Source organism: Urocampus carinirostris, chromosome 2, assembly GCF_059441175.1.
Source record: "Urocampus carinirostris isolate Australia breed hairy pipefish chromosome 2, RoL_Ucar_1.0, whole genome shotgun sequence".
In the NCBI taxonomy this organism is placed as follows: domain Eukaryota; kingdom Metazoa; phylum Chordata; class Actinopteri; order Syngnathiformes; family Syngnathidae; genus Urocampus; species Urocampus carinirostris.
The window spans coordinates 67,994,794-68,019,792 of record NC_142350.1 but is presented as its reverse complement, the minus strand read 5'-3'; the positions used below and the strand labels follow the sequence as shown (position 1 = coordinate 68,019,792).

Here is a 24,999-nt window from a genome sequence, read left to right as displayed (position 1 = left end):
TCCTCTTCCTTTTGTTTCTTTTTCTGTCAGCTTTTCACTACTTTTTCATTTTGGTATTTTTTTTCTTTTTTGTTCTATTACCTCCTTCCTTTAGGTCATTTTGTGCATCGTTTTACAAAATATTTGGTCGTGTGGGGATGAAAGAAGCAAAAACAACCCGAAGAGCCGTTTAGGACACGAAAGAGCCGGTTCCTTTTAGTGAGCCGAGCCTTAGGGGCCGGTTCTCGACAGACTCTACTAACTTTACTCAACTTCGTTGTATTTCGACTTGACTTCCAAATACCGCATTTAGGACACAATGTCAGGGGAACCCGTGTATTTTGAAATAGAACAAAAAAGAAAAAAATACCAAAATGAAAAAGTAGAAGAATAGAAGAAGACTAGACTAGAATATGCCTTTATTGTCATTGTTACAACATGGGATATGCTGTGACAACGAAATTGGACGACTCCAGGTCCACATTTACAGTGAGGATAAGGAAACAAAGAGATAAAGGAACAAAGAACTAACTGACTTTGTTGTAAGTAGGCTCTGTTTTCTTCCCGGGGGGGGCGTGATTGATGAGGGGGGTGTGGGTCAAACAGAGTTGCTGGATACAACCGGAATGTTTGATGTTTGATCTTACATTACACATCGTCCAGTGTTTTTTCCGAAAGCTGCGAAAAAAAGAAACAAAAGGAAGAGGAAAAAAAGAAGGACAAATTTAGAAAAAAGCCAGAAAAAAAGAAAAGAAAAAAATGTAGGAAAAAAGCAAATGGAGAACAAAAAGAAAAAAGTAACAGCTCGAAAAAAAATAAACACAATGGGATTTTTTTTAAAAGGAATTTAAAAAAAAGTAGAAAAAAAACACGGAAGAAAGAAGAAAAAGTGTGTGTTGTGTGTTGCATTCAAATAATTTCCAATTATATCAAGTCAATCTTGTTGGAGTTCTGTATCTTACAACCGACTCAATAAGCCCCCCAAAATGTTAATATTATGCGACAAAATAGATCAGGAAATAAAAAGAAATGGATATCTTGTGAAAGAATTGTAAAAAAAATGACGTTTGTAGGCAATAGTACATGAGTCAATTCATTCAAAAGAGAAAAATCATTTTGCATTGCCGGAAACTCAGCAAAATGTAACTTGATGTCAAGTTTTGGACATGTTTGATATTGACTTAGTTGCCACACTTGGGATTGCCGTTGCTCACTGTTGTTTCAAGCGTTGCTCACCGACTTTGTGTGAACGCTCAGACCTGTGGAAAAATATGAAATGAAATGATCTGCATTTCTATAGCGCTTTTCAAATGAAGACTTCCCAAAGCGCTTTACAATGTGCTCCACATTTCCCAATAGCGGCCTTGCAGCCATTGGGGGTATTAGGGGTTCAGTGTCTTACCCAAGGACACTTTGACATGTAACACGGACGAGCCGGGATTCGAACTGGGATCTTTTGATCCCAAGACGAGCGCTCTACCTCCTGAGCCACTGCTGCCCCAAAATCAAATTCCCTGACCGGGAATCGAACCCGGGCCGCGGCGATGAGAGCGCCGAATCCTAACCACTAGACCAGGGGTGTCAAACATGCGGCTCGGGGGCCAGATCAGGCCCGCTAAGGGATTGAATCCGGCCCGCGAGACAACACTCAGAGAAGCGCAAGAGAAAAACGAGCTGCAGGTCTAAATACGTCCACTTGATGTTGCTAAAGCCAGGTGCCTCTCACAAAGACGGTGTACTTGTATTTCTTTCTTTATCTCTCTCTTTCTTTATCTCTCTCTTTATCTCTCTCTCTCTCTTTATCTCTCTCTCTCTCTTTATCTCTCTCTCTCTTTATCTCTCGCTATCTTTATCTCTCTCTCTCTTTATCCCTCTCTCTCTTTATCTCTCTCTATCTTTATCTCTCTCTTTATGTATCTCTCTCTCTTTATCTCACTTTTTTCTCTCTCTCTCTCTTTCACTCTCTGTCTCTTTCTCTTTCTTTGTTTCTCTTTGCCTCTTTCTCATCTGCGTCTTTTTACCTTCTTTTGGTCTCTCTTCCATTTTTCCTTTTCTCTCTTTTGCTCTCTCCTGCTTTCCCCTTCTCTCCTTCTCCCAATCTCTATTTCTCTCCTTCTCTTTTCTCTCCTTCCCTCTTTGTCTCTCTCTATATCATTCTTTCTCTCTCTTTCGTTCCCCCTCTCTCAATATTTGTCTTTATATCTTTTTTGTTTCTCAAATTCTCTCTCCCTCGCTCTTCTTTCTCTCTTCTCTCTCTCTCTCTCTCTCTCTCTCTCTCTCTCTCTCTTTCTCCCTTTGTCTTTTTTATTGTCCCACCCTCTCTCTTTTTCTCTCCTTCGCTTTGTCTTATTTCTTTCTCTATTTTTCTCTCCCTCTAGTACACTAGTCCGGCCCTTGAGAGAATGTTTGTTCTATCTTGTGGCCCCAGAGGTAAAATGAGTTTGACACCCCTGCATTAGACCACCACGGATGTCAACGTAAATATGAAAAACAAAACAGTCTTTCCTGCCGTCTTAATCGCTTCACGTCAGCGAGTACACGTTTGCCGGGATTACTTTAGGATTCGGATGCCGAAGGGAGAAGGATAGAGAATATCCCGACCCCCCCAACCATCCCGACACTCACTCTCCCCTCCCCAATCACAAACGGCCAAGCTTTCGACACACATTCGTGATTTTCCTGCCGCTCGATCCGCCACGTGCCGATTCGGCCGGATTAGCAGTCGGCGTGTCCCGGCTACGCTACGCTCCCGGCCTTCGATTCATATTTTTAGATGGGTAAAAGCGCCGTGGTGCGCCGGCGAATCGGCATCACACGCGCGTTCATTAGGGAAGGCGGCAGCTGCGCCCCGGACGGCGGATTTATAAGGTAAAAGGTCGCTTTCTTGGCGTATTATTTGAAACCTCGCCCGGCCTTCGTTCACCGTGACGGGATTTACGAGCCGTGATGAAGGTGGCGCTGTTTAACCGCCCTGCCGCGTGTGAGTGTCTACCTCAAAAGTGGGGCAAATCGGTTGAATGAATGAATGAAACTTTCTTTCCAACATGAGAAACATGTCACACAGAGCGACTCACTTAAAAATGGAGGTGTCATAATTGACCCCGATCTGTCCTTTCAAACACATGTGAAGATAATTACCGTATTTTCCGCACTATAGGGCGCACCGGGTTATAAGGCGCTACAATGGGAACGTGGACAAAACAGTCAGATGATTCAGTCCAATTGATTACCCCCTTAACATTCCCAAAGCTTGCAAAGAAGCAAATACGTGTCGAGAACACGTGCGGATGCGGTGTCCGTACCATGTCACTCAAATGCATCGTTCCATCATTCGGAAGGTTAAAGTCTTGGGATTCAAGAAATGCCAACCATTCCTTAGTTTCTATTTTCTTTTTCGCTCGCAACTTTACTGTGCATATGACAATAAACACTTGGAATTGAGTTGAATTCACTCAACTCATCACAGCAACATCAAGATCGTTCTAAAACAAGATACCGAGAAAATATATAGCCGGAGTAGCTCACCTAAGTTCTCACGTTCAATAATGATACGCAATCATGGTCTTCTTACAACCGTGAGTGTAGTCAATCCAGGAGAGTCAAATGTTTACAAATACAGACTAATGAAACATGTTTCTTTATGGCGTAGTTTAGCAAGCTTGCGATTCAGTCATCTTTTTCGGCCAATTGCAGGGTTTGTTTCGGCCCTCTAGCCAATCCGAGGCTCCGAATAACTTCAGCCAATAGCGATCGATTTAACTGATGATTGACACATCTTTTTCGGCCAATTGCAGGGTTTGTTTCGGCCCTCTAGCCAATCCGAGGCTCTGAATAACTTCAGCCAATAGCGATCGATTCAAATGATGATTGACACATTGGTTAGGCAATGAAACGCCGGTATATAAATCCCAGCTTGCACCGCGGACTACTCCACGTTCGGGGGAAAATCGAGTCGGCGGCTGCAAGTTAGTTGGAAGACTTTGCGATTTGAAATTGATCCATATATAAGGCGCACTGTATTATAAGGCGCATGGTCAGCTTTTGAAAAAAATTAAGACTTTTAGGTGCGCCTTATAGTGTGGAAAATACGGTATTTTTATAAACATTTTTGCAAATTTTAGTAGAAACAAGGGAAAAGGAACCATTCAGACATTTTAGCCTGTCAACAAACTACCCCGCAAGAGGTGGGTTTCGACTCGGTCCTGTTCCTGTTGGTATTTCCTGTCCTGTTTATTGTTTTCTCCAGTTTTTGTTCCTGTCTAGTTTGTCCTGTTTAATTTCGATAATCCTGTCTGTCCCGTTCTGTCCGATATCATCTCCGGCAATTAGTATCGATCTCGTCGTCCTCTGGCTTCCTATCATTCCACGCCAGACCGGCGACTTTTAGGTGCGCCTTATATTGCGGAAAATACGGTACTAGAACCGCTTTCTTCCATCTCCGCAACATTGCTAAAATTTGTCCTATGCTGTCTCAGTCGGATGCGGAAATTATAATTCACGCGTTCGTTACCTCCTGACTGACTGTAATGCCCTACTCTCCGGTCTCCCCAAGTCTAGAATCAAGTCTCTTCAGCTGGTACAAAATGCTGCAGCGAGGTTTTTAACCAAGACAAGAAAGTTTGATCACATGACACCGATTTTGGCTAACCTGCATTGGCTCCCAGTTAGCCTTAGATGTGATTTCAAGGTTCTTTTAGTATTATAGAAAATCATACATGGACTTGCTCCCTCATATCTTTCAGATTGAATTTCGCCCTATCTTCCAGTCCGGGGCCTTCGCTCTGAAAATGCTGGTCTACTCGTGATCCCAAGAGCCAAGAAGAAATCTGCAGGTTGGAGAGCGTTCTCCATTCGGGCCCCGGTGCTGTGGAATGCTCTTCCCCCCGAGATCCGATCTGCTGCCTCAGTGGAAATGTTTAAGTCTAAGCTTAAAACTCACTTCTACTCTATAGCATATGAATAACCTAAACTTCTTATATGTAATAACTTGTGAAGCCCTTTGAGACTCTTTGTGATTAAGGGCGTCACAAATAAAAATGACTTGACTTGACTTGAAAACAAAAATAAAACAACAAGCAGTAGCGGGGCGGCAGTAGCTCAGGAGATGGAGCGCTCGTCTTGGGATCAAGGGATCCCAGTTCGAATCCCGGCTTGTTCGTGTTACATGTCGAAGTGTCCTTGGGTAAGACACTGAACCCCTAATACCCCCAATAAGCAGGCTAGCGCCTTACATGGCTGCAAGGCCGCTATTGGGAAATGTGGAGCACATTGTAAAGCGCTTAATCACAAAGAGTCTCAAAGGGCTGCACAGACCACAGATTATTGCAAACCACAGACTATTATAACACCCTCCTCTGATCTAAAACCTACATGAGGGCAAGGAAAAACTCAAAAACCTCAATTCTAGTCAAGTCACGTTTATTTGTATGGCCCTTAATCACAAAGAGTCTCAAAGGGCTGCACAGACCACAGATTATTCTACTGACTATAGACTATTATGACGCCATCCCCTGATCTAAAACCTACATGAGGGCAAGGAAAAACTAAAAAACCTCAAGTCAAATCATGATTATTTGTGACACCCTTAATCACAAAGAGTCTCAAAGGGCTGCACAGACTATTGCAAACTACAGACTATTTTGACACCATCCCCTGATCTAAAACCTACAAGAGGGCAAGGAAAAACTCAAAAACCTCAAGTCAAGTCAAATCCTATTTATTTGTGACGCCCTTGATCACAAGAAGTCTCAGAGGGCTGCACAGATCACAGACTATTGCAAAACACAGACTATTCTGACACGTCCCCTGATCTAAAACCTACATGAGGGCAAGGAAAAACTCAAAAACCTCAAGTCAAGTTTGTCTGTGATGCCCTTAATCACAAAGAGTCTCAGAGGGCTACACAGACCACAGATTATTCTACAGACTACAGACTATTATGACACCGTCCCCTGATCTAAACCCTACATGAGGGCAAGGAAAAACTCAAAAACCTCAAGTCAAGTCAAATCCTATTTATTTGTGACGCCCTTGATCACAAGAAGTCTCAGAGGGCTGCACAGATCACAGACTATTGCAAAACACAGACTATTCTGACACGTCCCCTGATCTAAAACCTACATGAGGGCAAGGAAAAACTCAAAAACCTCAAGTCAAGTTTGTCTGTGATGCCCTTAATCACAAAGAGTCTCAAAGGGCTACACAGACCACAGATTATTCTACAGACTACAGACTATTATGACCCTGATCTAAACCCTACATGAGGGCAAATAATACACATATTATCAACATAAAGTGTAGGTTATTCGTATTCTATAGAGCAGACGTGTGTTTTAAGCTTAGATTTAAACATTTCCACTGAGGTTGCAGATCCAATTTCAGGGGCCAGAGCATTCCAAGGGTCAGAAACGGGTCGTAAGCCGGGACGGGAGAGCAGACGTGGTCGGGATCAAAAACAGGTTGTAGCCGGAGACAAATGGGGAGATCAGGAATAGGCAGGTGGAAAAAACGAGACCAGCGGGAGTCAGGGTCAGAAACGGGTCGTAACCCGGGACGGGAGATCAGACGTGGTCGGGATCAAAAACAGGTTGTAGCCGGAGACAAATGGGGAGATCAGGAACAGGCAGGTGGAAAAAACAGGACAGGCGGGAGTCAGGGTCAGAAACGGGTCGTAAGCCGGGACGGGAGAGCAGACGTGGTCGGGATCAAAAACAGGTTGTAGCCAGAGACAAATGGGGAGATAAGGAACAGGCAGGTGGAAAAAACGGGAGAAAAACAGGACAGGCGGGAGTCAGGGTCAAAATGCTTGCCTTGTAACAACAGAGGTTCGCTGACAGATTTACAACCGGAGAGTGACAGGACCGGGCTTGAAAAGGACAGGGAACCAATCAGGTAGCCAATCATGACAGGGCGGGCCTTAAACTATCCTCCCGGGGCCTGGAGTTTGAAATCCAGGTTTAAAGGAAACGCTGAAGGACGAGCAGAGAGCTAATCCCTGCGTACAATTCATCTTTCTTCAGGGGAGGCGGAGCCTGCAATTGTTATGAGTGACCAGATGTTACCCGCAGCCATTATCTCCTCGCCCGCCACCCCGCCTCCTGCAGGACTTGCTTCTACTCCCGGTGTTGCGCGGCCCCCGCCCATCTGCCGGACAGACGGTCGGACTCGGTTGCGTGTGAAGGTTCATCCGACCATGTATTCATTGTTCTAAAACACAGGTGTCAAACAGGCGGCCCGCGGGCCACATCAGGCCAACCGATGGTTTGAATCCGGCCCGCAAGACAACAGTGAGAGAAGCGCAAGAGGAAAATGAGCTGTAGTTTAAAATGTTTCCACCGGATGTCACCAAAGGCAGTGAACACTTGCAAAACAATTGCGGTAGTATTTCTCCATTTCTCTCTGACTCACTTCTTTTTTATTTATTTCTCCCTCTTTTTCTTTCTCCTGTTCACTCTCTCTTTCTCTCTCTGTTTCTCTCCCACTCTCTAACTATTTATTTTCTCTGTTTTGCTCTATTTCTATTTTCTCTCTCTAATTTACACTTTAATTCTCTTTCTTTCTCACCCTCTTTCTTTCCCTTTTTGACTTCTCTCTCTCTCTCTCTCATCTCAGTTTGTCTCTTTTTCTCCTGCTGACTCTTTTTCTTTCTGTCGCTTCACTTCTCTTATTCTTTTTATCTTTCTCTTTTTTCACTCTCTCTTTCTCTCTCTTTCTGTTTTCTCTATTTCTCTCTCACTCTCTAACTCTTTTTCTCTGTCTTGCTCTCTTTCTAATTTACACTTTAATTCTCTTTCTTTCTATTTTTCTCTTTCTTTCTCACCTTTTCTTTCCCTTTTTTGACCTCTCTCTCTCACCTCAATTTGTCTCTTTTTCTCCCACTGACTCTTTCTTTCTGTCGTTTCACTTCTCTTATTCTTTTTCTCTTTCTCTTTTTTCACTTTCTTTTTCTCTCTCTAGTCATTTCCCCCTTCTTCTCCATTCCTATCTCTATTCTGCTGTCTCTTTTTCTCTTTTCCCTATTTCTCTTTCACTCTCAACCTTTCTTTTTCTCTGTCTTGCTCTCTTTTTATTTTCTCTCTCTAATTTACACTTTAATTCTCTCTCTTTCTATTTTTCTTCCTTTCCTTTTTTGACCCTTCTCTCTCTTTCTCTCTCTCTCTCACCTCACTTTGTCTCTTTTTCTCCTGCTGACTCTTTCTCTCTGTCGTTTCACTTCACTTATTCTTTTTATTTTTCTCTTTTTTTCACTTTCTTTTTCTCTCTATATTCATTTCGCCCTTTTTCCCCATTCATATCTCTATTCTGCTGTCTCTTTTTCTCTTTTCCCTATTTTCTCTCTCTCTCTCTCTCAACCTTTCTTTTTCTCTGTCTTGCTCTCTTTTTATTTTCTCTCTCTAATTTACACTTTAATTCTCTCTCTATTTTTCTTCCTTTCCTTTTTTGACCTCTCTCTCTCTCTCTCTCTCTCTCTCTCTCTCTCTCTCTCCCACCTCACTTTGTCTCTTTTTCTCCTGCTGACTCTTTCTCTCTGTCGTTTCACTTCTCTTATTCTTTTTATCTTTCTTTTTTATCTTTTTTCACCTTTTCTCTCTCTATTCATTCCCCCTTCTTCTCCATTTATATCTCTATTCTGCTGTCTCTTTTTCTCTTTTCCCTATTTCTCTCTCACTCTCTCAACCTTTCTTTTTCTCTGTCTTGCTCTCTTTTTATTTTCTCTCTCTAATTTACACTTTAATTCTCTCTCTTTCTATTTTTCTTCCTTTCCTTTTTTGACCCTTCTCTCTCTTTCTCTCTCTCTCTCTCACCCCACTCTGTCTCTTTTTCTCCTGCTGACTCTTTCTCTCTGTCGTTTCACTTCACTTATTCTTTTTATCTTTCTCTTTTTTCACTTTCTTTTTCTCTTTATATTCATTTCCCCCTTCTTCTCTATTCACATCTATTCTGCTCTCTTTTCCTCTCACCGTTACTCTGTCTCCCTTGTTCTCCCTATTTGTGTATTGCTCTTCTCTTTCCTTCCCTCTCTTTCTCTCTTTTTCTCCCTCTCTCTTTCTCTTAAACTCTGAACTAGTCGCCCCTGTGAGACTTTTTTTTATAACATTTGTGGCCCCCCAACTAAAACCAGTTTGACACCCCTGTTCTAAAAAGAGTCGGAAAGTCCAGATTGGAGAGTACACAATTGATGTATTGTAAAAGTCTTAAAAAGGACAATTTATTCAACTTTACTTTTATTTGTAGATCTACAGTTGTTATTTTGTTACAGTCACATACTCTCAGTCGGTTGACGTCATCTCGAGGTCTGTATCTAACTAAGTTCTCTCACAGAAAATGCACTTTTCTTTGAAATTGCTCGGAAATTGCAAAATGGTGCAACCCCACCGGGTATTGCTTTTATGCCGATGAAAAAAAAAAAAAAACGCTTTCTCCATCAATCGATTTGACGAAGCAGAATGCCTCTGTGTGCGCAAGGCGTGCGTATGTTTACATCGCGTGTGGACATTTCCATTGTGTCGATCGGCTCTCCCATCCTGCTTTCCGTGTCTCCGGCCTCGCTGCGTTTTGTTTGAAGATCGACAAAGGGGAAAGCTTTTTTGAGTTCACCAATGACATTTAAGAAGAACGAAAAATGTGATTTCAACACGACCCCAAGAAACACCATAAAAACGATGAATCCACCACTAATTCCGGCAAGTAAGCATGTGCCGACCATAAGAAAATCCAGCCGAGGTTCAATGAAACCCCGCAGAATTAAGAGTGAGCGATGGAGGGGACGAGCTTTTTCCTTTGCCGATCTGTACTAAGGTCCTCCTCTGAGCTCCGTTTTTATAAAAATTGTCAAGACCAGAACGGAGACAGGACCCACTCGCGTAACGTTACTCACAGTTTTATTGGGGGGAAGGAAAAGGAGTGCACACACGATCCGGAGATTGCTCGTCGCGGGGAGTAGGTTGCTTGTGGGACTTCCATGGCGAGCGATGGCGGTGTCGGGAACGGAAAAAAGTCGAAAACCAGGAGAATAGACGAGGTCGAGATCAAAAACGGGTTGTTATTCCGGACGGGAGAACAGACGTGGTCGAGATCAAAACAGTTCGTAATTCGGGACGGGAGAGCAGAGGTGGTCGAGATCAAAACAGGTCGTAATTCGAGACAGGAGAGCAGACGTGGTCGAGATCAAACAGATCGTAGCGGGAGACAAACAGGAGCAAAAACACAGGACTGGCGAAAAAGGGCTTGCCGTGTAAAAACGGAGATTCGCAGACGGACCGACAAAAGGGGACTGACAGGGCAGAGTTTAAATACTGACAGGGAGCCAATCTTTCAACAAGCTGCAGCTGGCGCCCACGGGCGCGGCCAATCGGGCGCCATGGCAACCGTGACAGAAGCTGGCGCCACACGGCGGGGGCCAATTGGGCGTTATGGCAACCGTAAAAAAAAAATTTCAACAACAGAAAACAGATCAATCCCAAGTGGTGTGTATATCAAAGAACAGCAACACGAGTTAGTTTACAGCAATTTGTCCAATATGAAAAAAAAGAATAAACCTGTCAGTGGGCAGCACGGCGGCGCAGTGGTTAGCGCATGTGCGGCACAGTTCAAGTCTTGGGAACCTCCTGCGTGGGTTCAAATCCAGCTCCAGACTTCCTGTGCGGAGTTTGTATGTTCTCCCCGTGCTTGCGTGGGTTTCCTCCGGGCACTCCGGTTTCCTCCCACATTCCAAAAAACATGCATGTCAGGTTAATTGGCCGGTCCAAATTGTCCCTAGGTGTGAATGAGCGAGCGAGTTGTCTGTCCCTGTGTGCCCTGCGATTGGCTGGCAACCAGTTCAGGGTGTCCCCTGCCCACTGGCCGATGATTGCTGGGATGGGCTCCAGCACCCCCGCGACCCTACTGAGGATAAGCGGTGTAGCTAATGAGATGAGATAAACCTGTCAGTGAATAATCACATACATACATACATACAGGATGGAATTCTCTTATCTGGAGGTTTCTCTCCCTGTCCTCCTTGCAAGTTCAAAATCCATTTATGTCTTCTCTCATTTTTTCGAGTCTCTACTACGTATTCAAAAACAATTTTGACGGATTATTTCATGTTACTACTCGCTCATCCGTGAACAAAATCCCACAATTCCTATGACGGTCCTACAAACTACGTTTTGTTTTTTCCTCTTGGTCCATTCCCAAGACGGCCTCCGGGCAGTTTGCCCGTGCACAAAGTAAAAACATCCATAAAAAAAAAAAAGCGAGGAAACAAATCCTCTCAGAGCTGACAGCTTGGGGATTTTTCCACCATATTCCGATAATCTCCGGCATCATCACCGACCCGTCTGAGCCTTACAGGAATATAAACAACGAAAAATCGTCCTTTCACACAGAGACACTGCAAAATAACTTTGTATTGGGTAAAAACTACGATACAAGGTATTTAAATACATGTTCAATTGTTTTTAAAAGTTGTATAGAATTTATACCTGTAAATCACTCAATGCGGTGACTGAGCCTATCTATCTATCCATTATCTCCACAGCTTATCCTCAGTAGGGTCGCGGGCAATGTTCACAAAAATCAGGGCTTGAAATTGCTTATTAAGAAGCGACTTATGTCAAAGTTACAGTGCATGAAGGTCAAAATACACAGTATTTTGAAGTCAAGGTCGAAGTAGAACGAAGTTGAGTAAAGTTAGTAGAGTTTTTCAAGAACCGGCTTCTTCGGCTCGGCTCACTAAAAGGAACTGGCTCTTTCGGGTCCTAAACGGCTCTTCGGGTTGTTTTTGCTTCTTTAATCCCTACACGACCAAATATTATGTAAACGTATGCATTAAATGACTTAAAGGAAGGGGGAATAGAACAAAAAAAGAAAAAAAATACCAAAATGAAAAAGTAGTGAAAAGCTAAAAAACAAAGAAACAAAAGGAAGAGGAAAAAGAAGGAAAAATTCAGAAAAAAAGCCAGGAAAAAAAAGAAAAGAAAGAAACAAAGGAAAAAAAAATGAATAGAGATCAAAAAGAAAAAGTAACAGCTCGGAAAAAAATAAAACATAATGAGATTTTTTTTTTAAAGGAATTTTAAAAAAAGTAGAAAAAAACACAGAAAAACGAAGAAAAAGTTTTTTTGCATTGCCGGAAACTCATGTTTTGGACATGTTTGATAATGACTTAGTTGCCACACTTGGGATTACGGTTGCTCACTGTTGTTTCAAGCGTTCGACTTTGTGTGAATGCTCAGACCCATAAGGAAAATTACAGGGAGGGTGCTGGAGCCCATCCCAGCAATCTTCGGGCAGTGGGCAGGGGACACCCTCAACTGGTTGCCAGCCATGACTGAGCCTAATTCCAACCTTTTTCTAATAATGACAACCTAGTAATCACTTGTAGCAGATGTTCTAATGGGATGACTGAGCCTATTTGAACTATTCTAAAGTTTGCAACCTGGTCATTGTTATTTTCGAAATACATATCACCAACTAGTAAAAAGTAACAAAAACATTCTATAAGTCGAGTCAAGTCATGTTTATTTGTTTGGCCCTTAATCACAGAGTCTCAAAGGGCTGCACAGACCACAGATTTTAGCAAACCACAGACTATTATGACACCATCCCCTGATCTAAAACCTACACGAGGGCAAGGAAAAACTCAGAAACCCCAACATGAGGAAAATAAAGAAACCTTTATAAAGAACAGTCTCTAAGGGCTGCACAGAACACAGATTTTAGCAAACCACAGACTATTATGACACCATCCCCTGATCTAAAACCTACACGAGGGCAAGGAAAAACTCAAAAACCCCAAAATGAGGAAAATAAAGAAACCTTTATAAGGAACAGTCTCAAAGGGCTAAACAGACCATATATTATTGCAAACCAAAGACTATGATGACACCATCCCCTGATCTAAAACCTACATGAGGGAAAGGAAATACTCAGAAACCCCAACATGAGGAAAATAAATAAACCTTTGTGACAAACAGTCTCAAAGGGATGCACAGACCACAAGTTACTGCAAACCACAGACTATGATGACACCATCCCCTGATCTAAAACCGACATGAGGGCAAGGAAAAACTCAAAAACCCCAACATGAGGAGAATAAAGAAACCTTTATTAAGAACAGTCTCAAAGGTCTGCACATAACACTTATAAAGGTGTCTTTATTTTCCTCATGTTGGGGTTTTTGAGTTTTTCCTTGCCCTCATGTAGGTTTTAGATCAGGGGATGGTGTCATAATAGTCTGTGGTTTGCAGTAATCTGTGGTCTGTGCAGCCCTTTGAAACTGTTCCATATAAAGGTTTCTTTATTTTCCTCATGTTGGGGTTTTTGAGTTTTTCCTTGCCCTCATGTCGGTTTTAGATCAGGGGATGGTGTCATCATAGTCTGTGGTTTGCAGTAACTTGTGGTCTGTGCATCCCTTTGAGACTGTTTGTCACAAAGGTTTATTTATTTTCCTCATGTTGGGGTTTCTGAGTATTTCCTTTCCCTCATGTAGGTTTTAGATCAGGGGATGGTGTCATCATAGTCTTTGGTTTGCAATAATATATGGTCTGTTTAGCCCTTTGAGACTGTTCCTTATAAAGGTTTCTTTATTTTCCTCATTTTGGGGTTTTTGAGTTATTCCTTGCCTTCATGTAGGTTTTAGATCAGGGGATGGTGTCTTAATATTATTTGTTCAGTATATATTTGTCTTTTAAATGTGTAAGCCCAATTTTGTTGTCACAATATGTTCAGCCATTTTGTAACAATGACAATAAAGGTCTATTCTATTCTATAAGCCGTCAATGAAGATTTGCAGATTGGCAAGGAGGTTGCTGTTCGGTGTCTTCATCCGATGCCTTTTTTTATGATTGGTGGAGCGACCGGATCACGTGCTTCCCTTTTCAAGCGCCAGGAGAGAAAGGGGGGGGGGGCTCGGAAGACGCAGCATCGGCAGGAACTTTCTCCCTCTCACACAAACGCTCTCACACACAAAGTGGACCCGAAGTCTCCAGGCGGGCGGTCCGATCATGACAACTCTCCGGGGTCCCGAGGAGTAAAAGCAAAAGTGGTGGTGATGGAAGCGCGTTGAAAGAAGGTACGGACTTTTTATCGTTTCGTTTCGGAGCCGCTGGTCGAGCGGTTTTCGCATTCGGACTAAATCAGCTTTACGGACGGTGGGTCATGTTAGCCTTGATTGAGTAGGAATTGGGACAGCACTTGATCTACTTTGAGGTTAATCCCGATAGTTCTTGTCAAGGTTGAATGAACAATGGAATTATCGGCAGTGTGAGTATACGTATTTTCTGTATCCTAAGTCTCTCCGGAATATAAGTCGCACCGGGAGAAAAAACTAATCATTAAGAAGGAAAAAACATATATAAATTCCACCTGGAGTATAAGTCTCATTTTAGGGGGAAATTCATTTGCTGGAATCCAACACCAAAGACATACGGGACATCTTGAAAGGCAATTTAAAATAAAAATAATATAGAAAGCACTAACTTTATACGTTTGTTCGTTTCTTAGATCAGGCATGTCCTAAATCCGGCCCGGGGGCCAGTCATAAAATGAATCCTAAGTGGCCCGCCAGTAAAAATGGCACACCAGATAGTGGCTTTCTATGGGAATTTTAGCGCACCCTATTTTCGGCAACTGTAAAAAAAAAAAAAAAGGAAAGCTGACTGTAAGGGCCACCGCTTCTAGGACAAGTGGATATTGGTGTCTTTTTTCACCAAAATCCAAAAGTTAAGTCATGTTTATTTGTGACACCCTTAATCACAAAGAGTCTCAAAGGGCTGTACAGACCACAGGCTATTGCAAACCACAGACTATTATGACACCAGCCCCTGATCTAAAACCTACATGAGGGCAAGGAAAAACTCAAAAACCTCAAGTCAAGTCATGTGTATTTGTGACACCCTTAATCACAAAGAGTCTCAAAGGGCTGCACAGACCACAGATTATTGCAAAATACAGACTATTATGACACCATCCCCTGATCTAAAACCTACATGAGGGTAAGGAAAAACTCAAAAAACCCCAACATGAGGAAAATAAAGAAACCTTTATAAGGAACAGTCTCAAAGAAAAAACTCAAGTCAAGTCATCTTTATTTGTAAAGCCCTTAATCAGAAAAAAAAAAAAAAGCATAATTAGCTGTCAAATGTCTATTTTTTATTTTTAGTCTACAATTGTTTTCAGTATATTTCCTAATTCTGAAAGCAAATTTGAAATTCATGTTATTCCACTAGGATGTCAGGACCAGAACGGAGACAGGACCCACTTGCGTTGCGTTTCTCACAGGTTTTAGTCGAAGAAAGAGAAAGTGATTGCTGATTGCGGGAAGCAGGTCGCTCTGAACGCGGAATTCAGAGCACACCTTACCCATAAACATAAAAACAAGATGCAGGGAGATCTTGGCAGGAGAGGGAGAGACGTTCATTTATTTTCGTCAGAATCCAAAACACAGTTCTCATTCGTCTAAGAGACACTCAGCTTTTTTATACCCTTCAGAGTAGACACATCCCGTCAGCCATATCACGTGGTTTTTTTTCCCCGAAGTTGCCGCGTCCTTTTCGATTTTCCAACATTACGTTTTTTTCCCCGAAGTTACACAATTTCCAAGAAAATCAGCCTGACACATCCAAATTCCTGACTTGACCGCTTGTTCCACGCCAAGCAGAATCTTATCACTTGGCAGCACAAGCTCGGGAGAAACAAGCCTGGAATTTCCCGTTTTAAACTAATGTGTTCTCCTTATGTCAAGCTCGACTCCAATGAACCACAACAGGAACTTCCGTGGTGAGCGATGGCGGTGCCGGGAACGGAAAAACGGGTCAGTAGCCGGGACAGGAGAGCAAAAACGTGGTTAGGGTCGTAAGCGAGTCGTAAGCCAGGAAAGGAAAGTAGACGTGGTTGGGGACAAAAACGGGTCAAAGCCGGGGGACAGACGGGAGCAAAAAACAGGTGGGAGTCAGTCAAATTTGCATTTTATTTTATCTTCTTTTGATTTTATTTCATTTATTCTTTATTTTTTTTTCTTTCATTTCTTTCTTTCTTGTGTTATTTTTGTTTTCAATTCCTTTTATTATTTTTTTTCATTTTAATTTTCTTTTTTTTTCTTTTTTTGGGGTTATTTCATTTATTGATTTCTTTTAATTTTAATTTGTTTTTATTTTGTTTATGGTCTGTGCAGCCCTTTGAGAATGTTTGCGATAAAGGGCTATACAAAGTTACAATTCCTACGTTCCATTAACTTGAGCAAATTTGGGGACATTTGTACTTCTAGAAGTATTTGTAAATCACAATACTTTTTACTTTTACTTGAGTATAATTCTAAAGAAGAAACTCTACTTTTACTCTGCTACATTGAAGCCGTTACGTAAATCTCCTCCACTTAAGTACGCGTCTGTCTGTCTCTGCTAAGGCACATTTATTTTGTCGGAAGCTTCGTTTCTTTTATTTGGATTTAAACAGTGACCTATATAACCACCAGGTGACACTTGTGAGCAAAAATAGGATTTTTTTTTTTTTATTGACTATTCAGACTGGCGTTCGTTGAACCATTAACATTGACACTAACACCCAAAATATGCACTAATTGGACACTATAAATTGTCCTTAGTTGTACATATGAGAGTTGTCTGTCTTTATGTGTCCCCCCACCCCGCCTTGAATCAAACAATGCTAGGCTACGCTACAGCAGACAACGGGACCCTAAGTTTTGGAAGAAATTGGGCAAAGAAAATGAGTAAATGAATATATTTTTTTGCAAGTTTCACAAAATCACAGACCATTATAAAATGAACAAAAAGTTTGACTGCTAAAACAGTGTTTATTTTACTCGTTATTCAACACACGAAAAATGAACTTCTAGCAGGGTCTTGTGAAAAAGCGTTGCTAAACCAGCTTCCAGTTGCTTCACCTTTTCACAGCGTTCATTTCCAGTTAGCTTGTAGTAATCAGCATGTTGGGTCTGTGAGTGCCTCTTGATGTTATATTCTTTGAAAACAGTCTCTTGGCAAATTACGCAGACGCAGTTGTTTCGGATTTTGGTGAAAAAAAATCCCCATTTCAACGCATCTCTAGATTTCAGACCTTTAATAAGTCATGTATTAACACTGTCTTTAGAAATTTCTTCCCGTATGCGTTGAATCTTCTCATTAAAGAAGACCACAAAGTCATGGGCTGAATGGGTAGAACTATCTGGAATATGTTGCGTCGTTAGCGATGTGTCAAAAAGGATTTGGGGGTTATTCTTTTGTGCCGCAATCACCTTCAATGAATAGGCTGATTTTGCAGAGGCAAGGGCTGCTTTATACTTGAACAAGTTGTCACACCAGGTTTGACGGAAAACCTCAAGCTTGGTAGCGCGCCATTTTTCTTTCAGATTTCCTGCAGTCTTCTTTAAGCGATCCAGTTTCATCAGTAAACCAAGGCGTGCGTCTTTTAGGTTGTGATTTAAGCCGTAAGGGCGCCACAGAATCCAGGACGCTAGCCAGGGTAGCATTAAACTCATTCACGAGTGAGTCAATAGAGCTTTTATATAAAGGAAACGACACAACTACTCTTGATAGAAGATCAAAGAACTCAGAAACTATTCCAGTGCAAATATTGCGTCCGCCAAATCCTTCCGTTTTTTTAAAACTACATTTAGCTAGCACCTCAAATGTAACTAAGTAATGATCAGAAATAACGGTAGTACACGGTAACACCCTCATGTTTGAGGTTGAAACTCCTCGAGTCAGAACCAAATCTAGGGTGTTTCCATCTTTATGAGTCGGCAAATCAATCAGTTGATTAAAACCAAATGTATCAATTAGAGACTGAAACGCAACAGCACTATTATTTGCCCTCATGTAGGTTTTAGATCAGGGGATGGTGTCATCATAGTCTGTGGTTTCCAATAGTCTGTGGTCTGTGCAGCCCTTGGAGACTGTTCCTTATAAAGGTTTCTTTATTTTCCTCATGTTGGGGTTTTTGAGTTTTTGCTTGTCCTCATGTAGGTTTATGATCAGGGGATGGAGTCATAGTAGTCTGTGGTTTGCAATAATCTGTGGTCTGTGCAGCCCTTTGAGACTGTTCCTTATAAAGGTTTCTTTATTTTCCTCATGTTGGGGTTTTTGAGTTTTTGCTTGTCCTCATGTAGGTTTTAGATCAGGGGATTCTGTCATAATAGTCTGTGGTTTGCAATAGTCTTTGATCTGTGCATCCCTTTGAGACTCCTTGTGATGAAGGGCGTCACAAACAAACATGACTTGACTTGAGGTTTTTGAGTTTTTCCTTGCCCTCATGTGGGTTTTAGATCAGGGGATGGTGTCATCATAGTCTGTGGTTTGCAATAGTCTTTGATCTGTGCAGCCCTTTGAGACTCCTTGTGATTAAGGGCCAAAGAAATAAACAGGACCTGACATGACTTGACTTGTCCCGGAAGTCAAGTCGTCATATTTATTTGTGACCAATGTTCCCTCTAATTTTCCCTGGGTCTCAGCGTTCACACAAAGTCGGTGAGCAACGCTTGAAACAACAGTGAGCAACCATAATCCCAAGTGTGGCAAGATAAGTCATTATCAAACATGTCCAAAACGTGACATTTTGCTGAGTTTCCGGCAATGCAAAATGATTTTTCTCTTTTGAATGAATTGACTCATGTACGATTGCAAAGGTTGTACGGACTACAAACCTCGTTTGTTCTTACAATTCTTTTACAAGATATTCATTTCTTTTTTTTTCCTGACATATTTTGTTGCATAATATCAACATTTTTGGGGGCTTATTGAGTCGGTTGTAAGATACAGAACTGTACTTAATCACATTTTTAGTGGAAGTACAATGTTGGCAACAAGATTCACTCGATACAATTGGAAATTATTTGAATGCAACACAAACTTTTTCTTCTTTTTTCCGTGTTTTTTTTCTATTTTTTTTTTTAAATTCCTTTAAAAAAATCTCATTGTGTTTATTTTTTCCGAGCTGTTACTTTTTTCTTTTTGTCCTCTCTTTACTTTTTTCCTACATTTCTTTCTTTTCTTTTTTGCTGGCTTTTTCTAAATTTGTCCTTCTTTTTTTCTCTTCCTTTTGTTTCTTTTTTTCTCAGCTTTTCACTACTTCTTCATTTTGGTATTTTTTTTCTTTTTTGTTCTATTCCCCCATTCCTTTAAGTCATTTTGTGCATCATTTTACATCATATTTGGTCGTGTTGGGATGAAAGAAGCAAAGACAAGCCGAAGAGCCGTTGAGGACCCAAAAGAGCCGGTTCCTTTTAGTGAGCCGAGCCGAAGAAGCCGGTTCCCCGACAAACTCTACTAACTTTACTCAACTTTGTTCTATTTCGACCTTGACTTCAAAATACTGCATTTAGGATACAACGTCAGGGGAACCCGTGTATTTTGACCTTCATGCACTGTAACTTTGATTTAAGTCGCTTCTTAATGAGTCATTTTGAGCCCTGATTTTTGTGCGCTGGCTAGATTTTCTTGTGAGCTGAGAATGTGCAGGCCTGCGCGCAATTGGGCGCGCGCGCAGCTTAAAGGGAACACTGGTTGTGACACCCTCAAAGGATTGCACAGGACACAATGACGATCTTGATGTTTCTGTGATGAGTGTATTTTTAAACTAAATTCAATTGCAAGTGTTTATGGTCATATGCACCGTAAAGAACCCCGTTTCCCGTTTCAAATTCTTACTTTGCTGTCCACACAGTTGCCAGCAAAAAAATAAAATGGAAACTAAGAAATGTTTGTTTGGTGACATCGTACGGACTCCGCATCCGCACGTGTTCTCGACACGTATTTGCGTCTTTGCAAGCTTTGGGAATGTTAAGGGGGTAAGAAGTTGGACTGAACCATCTGACTGTTTTGTCGACCTTCCCATTGTAGCGCCTTATAATCCGGTGCGTCTTATGTATGTCAAATATAGGACCAAAAACGATTTTTTCGGGGTGCGCCCTATAACCCGATGCGCCTTATAGTGCGGAAAATACGGTACTTGTGTATTAAGAAAGAGAATCGAAAAATAGAACTAGAAAAACAGGTTAAAACAAGTTAATTTCATCAGGATAAATTGTAACCTAGGTGTCTGAGAAATACACAATAACTAAGAGTAATTTACTTTACAATGACTTTATACTAAAGTCAACTTCACTGGCAGCCTACAAATTATTGTACGACAGGAGGTTGGAAAAAGTTTGATAACGGACTGTAACAACCCCCCGGGCCGGATTTTGAACATCCCTGCTCAAAATCCAACCCCATTCTTCCACTTCTTGTGCAATGTTTTAAAATAAGTCACAGCCATTCAACAGCCATAGATGGAAGGGAGGGCAGCACGGCGGAGCAGTGGTTAGCGCTTGTGCGGCACAGTTCATGTCATTGGAACCTCCTGCGTGGGTTCAAATCCAGCTCCAGAATTCCTGTGCGGAGTTTGTATGTTCTCCCCGTGCTTGCGTGGGTTTCCTCCGGGCACTCCGGTTTCCTCCCACGTTCCAAAAACATGCATTTCAGGTGAATTGGCCGGTCCAAATTGTCCCTAGGTGTGAATGAGCAAGCGAGTTGTCTGTCCCTGTGTTCCCTGCGATTGGCTGGCAACCGGTTCAGGGTGTCCCCTGCCCACTGCCCGGAGATGGCTGGGATGGGCTCCAGCCCCCCCGCGACCCTAATGAGGATAAGCGGTACGGCTAATGAGATGAGATGAGATGAGATGGAAGGGACTTGAGCCCCTAGGAAGCTGTTAGCCTGCATCTTGTCCCCTCCCCCATCCCGCACACCTTAACGAATCCCGAATGAATCATGCAAACCCCTCCTGCTCAGGGAAGATCTGATTAAATGGAACGTTTGGCCGGCTCCCAAGCACCACCACGAAACCTCGGTGCTCGATGACCGAGTACTTCCCGGCGGAACAAACCGTGAGCTCAAAGTGCTGCTGTGGCACTTTCGGGAAGACGGACGACGTTTAAAAATTGTGGCTTGAGTAGTTGATTCTGACCTCTCTGAAAACTCGACTTAAGCGCCAAAGTACAGTATGTCACAAAAGTGAGTACACCACTCACATTTCTGCAGAGATTTCATCGTAATGTTTAATTCAACAACACTGAAAAAACATCGCTTTGACAGAATTAAGTAAAGTGTAAAGTTTACATAGCAGTGTGTATTTATATTTCCCCTCAAAAACTCAAAATATAGTTGTCACGACCAGAACGGAATCAGGACCCGGATGCGTAACGTTAACCACAAGTGATGAAGTGATTCTTCCGGAGTGGGAGATCGTGGTGTCGAAGACAAAAAAACGGTCGATAGCCGGGACAGGAGAGCAAAACCGTGGTCGGGATCAAAAACGGGTCGTAAGCCGGGACGGGAGAGCAAAGCATGGTCTGGGTCAAAAAACAGTTCTTAGCCAGAGACAATCGGAACGCACGAGTGGAAAACTGGTGCAAAAAGCGGGACCGATGGGAGTCAGAGTCAAAGTGCTTGCCTTGCAGAAACGGAGGTTCACTGACAGACTGACAACAGGCGAGTGAAAGGACTGAGCTTATGTAGGACGGGGAACCAATCAGAGCGGGCACAGGAGAATGTAATCAGTCATCATGACAATAGTCTCATCTCATTTCAGTAGCTGCACCACATATCCTCAGTAGGGTCGCGGGGGTGCGGGAGCCCATCCCAGCAATCATCGGGCAGTGGGCTGGGGACACCCTGAACTGGTTGCCAGCCAATCGCAGGGCACACAGGGACAGACACTCGCTCGCCCATTCACACCTAGGGACAATTTGGACCGGCCAATCCACCTGAAATGCATGTCTTTGGAATGTGGGAGGAAACCGGAGTGCCCGGAGGAAACCCACGCAAGCACAGGAAGAACATACAAACTCTGCACAGGAAGTCCGGTAGCTGGATTTAGACCTTAGAACTTTGCCTGCACACGCGCTAACCACTGTGCCGCCGTGCTGCCCATGACAATAGTCATTAGTGGTTAAACCCATGGTAACAAAAGTGAGTACACTCTAAAGTAAAAGTTCCTTAAGTTCAATCATTTGTGTGGCCAATATGATTTCACAGAACCACCTTAATCCCCCTGGCCCTGAATTTCCCCACAGCCTCACGAATTGCCACTAGAATGCTCTTCTACTCCTCCATGACAGCATGACTGAGCTGGGGGATCTTTGAGATCTTGTGCTTCTCCACTTTCCGCTTGAGGATGCCCCAAATATGTTCTATTGGGTTTGGGTCTGGAGACATGCTTGGCCTGCCCATCCTCTTTAGAAAAGCCTTAGTCATCTTAGGGGTGTATTTGGGGTCAATATCAAGCTAGAACATTGCCCTGCGACCCAGTTTCTGGAGGGAGGGGATCAGTCCTTGCTCCTGTATTATACAGTTCATGCTCGAGTTATTTTTTTCTTCAATGGAATGCAACTCGCCAAATCCAGTTGGACTCATGCAGCCCCAAACCATGACATTCCCAACACCATGCTTGACATAAGGCTCAACACAAATCTCTTTGTGCTCCTTACCTAGTTGCCACCACACATGCTTCACAACATCTGAGCCCAATTAATTCATCTCAGTCTCATCAGACCACAGGATATCTTTCCAGTAAGGCAGACACTTCACTTTTGACTGGGGGAGGGGAAGGATTCTCTGTATTACTACTATACATAAAAAAATAGTCTTTCAAATAGCGCACATTATTCATGATACAGGTCAACTTTTGTGCATATTTCTCACTCAGCCAATCACGATGGCTCAAATCGTACCTGAGGTCAACCGCGGGTTCTGATTGGCTCGCTGTCACTATTTGAACCCAGTCCTGTCTATCCCTTGTTGTCAGTCCGCCTGCGAATCTCTATTTATACAAGGCAAGCCTTTTTCGACCCGGACTCCCGCCTGTCCCGTTTTTGCTCCCGTTTGTCTCCAGCGACGACTTGTTTTGATCCCGACCACGTCTGCTCTCCCGTCCTGGCTTATGACCCGTTTTTGATCCCAACTGCGTCTGCTCTCCCGTCCCGGCTTACAACCCGTTTCTGACCCCGACCACGTTTTTGCTCTCCTGTCCCGGCTATCGATCTGTTTTTCTGTCCCTGATTCCGTATTCGTCATGGGCGCAGCCCTTCCTCTTTCTTTCAATAAAACTTTACGCGATTGGGTCTACCCTTTGTGCTGGTCGTGACAAATATAAGTCCATTTTATTTTTTTACATTATGATTCTCTTCACATTTTTGATAAATAATTGCCATTTTTACATATGTCGTGTATTTATATTCATTATTCAAGGATTCTTTATGAGAAATTTAGCGTAAAACCAGCACTGAGTAAACTCACTTTTGTGCCATACTGTACAGTACTCGGTGTTTTCCGGCGGTGATGTCATGGTTGCGCAGCAGCAAGATTTTTTTTCACGCTGAAATAACGAGCAGCTAAGAGGATTAAGTAGGACTCTCCAAAAAAGCAATACGCTGAAATGATTAAACAATAGATTATAAAAAGATCCGCGTTCCAGTAATCTGTTTTTAAAAGAGATTGGCAGAACGCTGCCCGGTTGATTGACAGCTAAGAGTGCTAACGTCCCAACAGATCAAAACAAACTTGAGAGAGTTGTGTTGTTTGTTTTGGATTGGGTGGCCTGGTTCTTTGGAAAGAGACGGTCTGCTTTTGTTCATAGACAGGGTTAGGTAGGGTTACTTGAACTGGATTACTTTCAACGACTTTTGGATGACTCCAATACCAAATATGCTCATAAAAGACAAAATAAAAACTAAATAGGAATAAAATGGTGACTCACAACACGTGGTAAGCTTTCTCTCCTGGCTTTGATCTCCAGCAAAACGAACATCAAATGCAGGGTTGGGTAGGGTTACTTTAACTGGATTACTTTCAATGACTTTTGGATGACTACAATACCAAATATGCTAATAAAAGACAAAAGAAACTAAATAGGAATAAAATGGTGACTCACAACACGTGGTAAGCTTTCTCTCCTGGCTTTGATCTCTTTTATGTCGCATTTTATGTTCGTTTGCCGGAGATCAAAGAGATCAAAGCCAGGAGAGAAAGCTTACCACGTGTTGAGTTAGGGTTAGGGGTTAGTAATAGGATTAGGTTTAGGGGAAAGGGTTAGGGGGTTAGGATTAGGGGTTAGCATTAGGCTTTGGGTTAGGGGTAGGAGTTAGAGCTAAGGGTTAGGAATAGGGTTAGGAATAGGCTTTAGGTTAGGGTTAGGCGTTAGGGTTAGGATTTAGGGGTTAGGATTAGGGGTTAGGGGTTAGCATAGGGGTTAGCAATATGCTTTGGGTTAGGGGTAGGGGTTAGAGCTAAGGGTTAGTAATAGGGATAGGAATAGGCTTCAGGTGAGGGTTAGGATTTAGGGGTTAGGATTAGGGGTTAGGGGCAGACATGGGGACTTGAGACTTAGTGACTTGGACTCGAGTCGACTCGAGTCGCTGTTTTTATGACTTGTGACTTGACTTGGACTTGGCAATCTAAGACTCGGGACTTGACTTGTGACTTGACTTGCCCAAGAAAAAAATACTTGGGACTTACTTGGGACTTGAAGGTGAAGACTTGAGACTTACTTGGCATGTAACACGGACAAGCCGGGATTCGGGGTTAGCATAGGGGTTAGCAATAGGCTTTGGGTTAGGGGTAGGGGTTAGAGCTAAGGGTTAGTAATAGGGATAGGAATAGGCTTCAGGTGAGGGTTAGGCGTTAGGGTTAGGATTTAGGGGTTAGGATTAGGGGTTAGGGGTTAGCATAGGGGTTAGCAATATGCTTTGGGTTAGGGGTAGGGGTTAGAGCTAAGGGTTAGTAATAGGGATAGGAATAGGCTTCAGGTGAGGGTTAGGATTTAGGGGTTAGGATTAGGGGTTAGGGGTTAGCATAGGGGTTAGCAATAGGCTTTGGGTTAGGGGTAGGGGTTAGAGCTAAGGGTTAGTAATAGGGATAGGAATAGGCTTCAGGTGAGGGTTAGGCGTTAGGGTTAGGATTTAGGGGTTAGAATTAGGGGTTAGGGTTAGCATAGGGGTTAGCAATAGGCTTTGGGTTAGGGGTGGGGGTTAGAGTCGAGGGTTAG

At 42.7% G+C, this 24,999-nt stretch overlaps 1 protein-coding gene across 3 annotated transcripts in view; it reads left to right on the top strand.

Annotated features, from left to right (window-relative positions):
- The first annotated feature begins 2,762 nt into the window (after positions 1 to 2,762).
- The window catches only part of lingo4b (leucine rich repeat and Ig domain containing 4b), a 45,113-nt gene continuing 22,876 nt past the window's right edge, over positions 2,763 to 24,999 (top strand). For 2 of the 3 annotated variants that reach the window (XM_088327588.1, XM_088327586.1), the window contains exon 1: positions 13,751 to 14,035. The gene's annotated coding sequence lies outside the window, so the exon portion shown is untranslated. Of the gene's footprint in view, positions 2,848 to 13,750; positions 14,036 to 24,999 lie in introns of those variants that run through there. The other variant, XM_088327589.1, reaches the window with a different exon arrangement.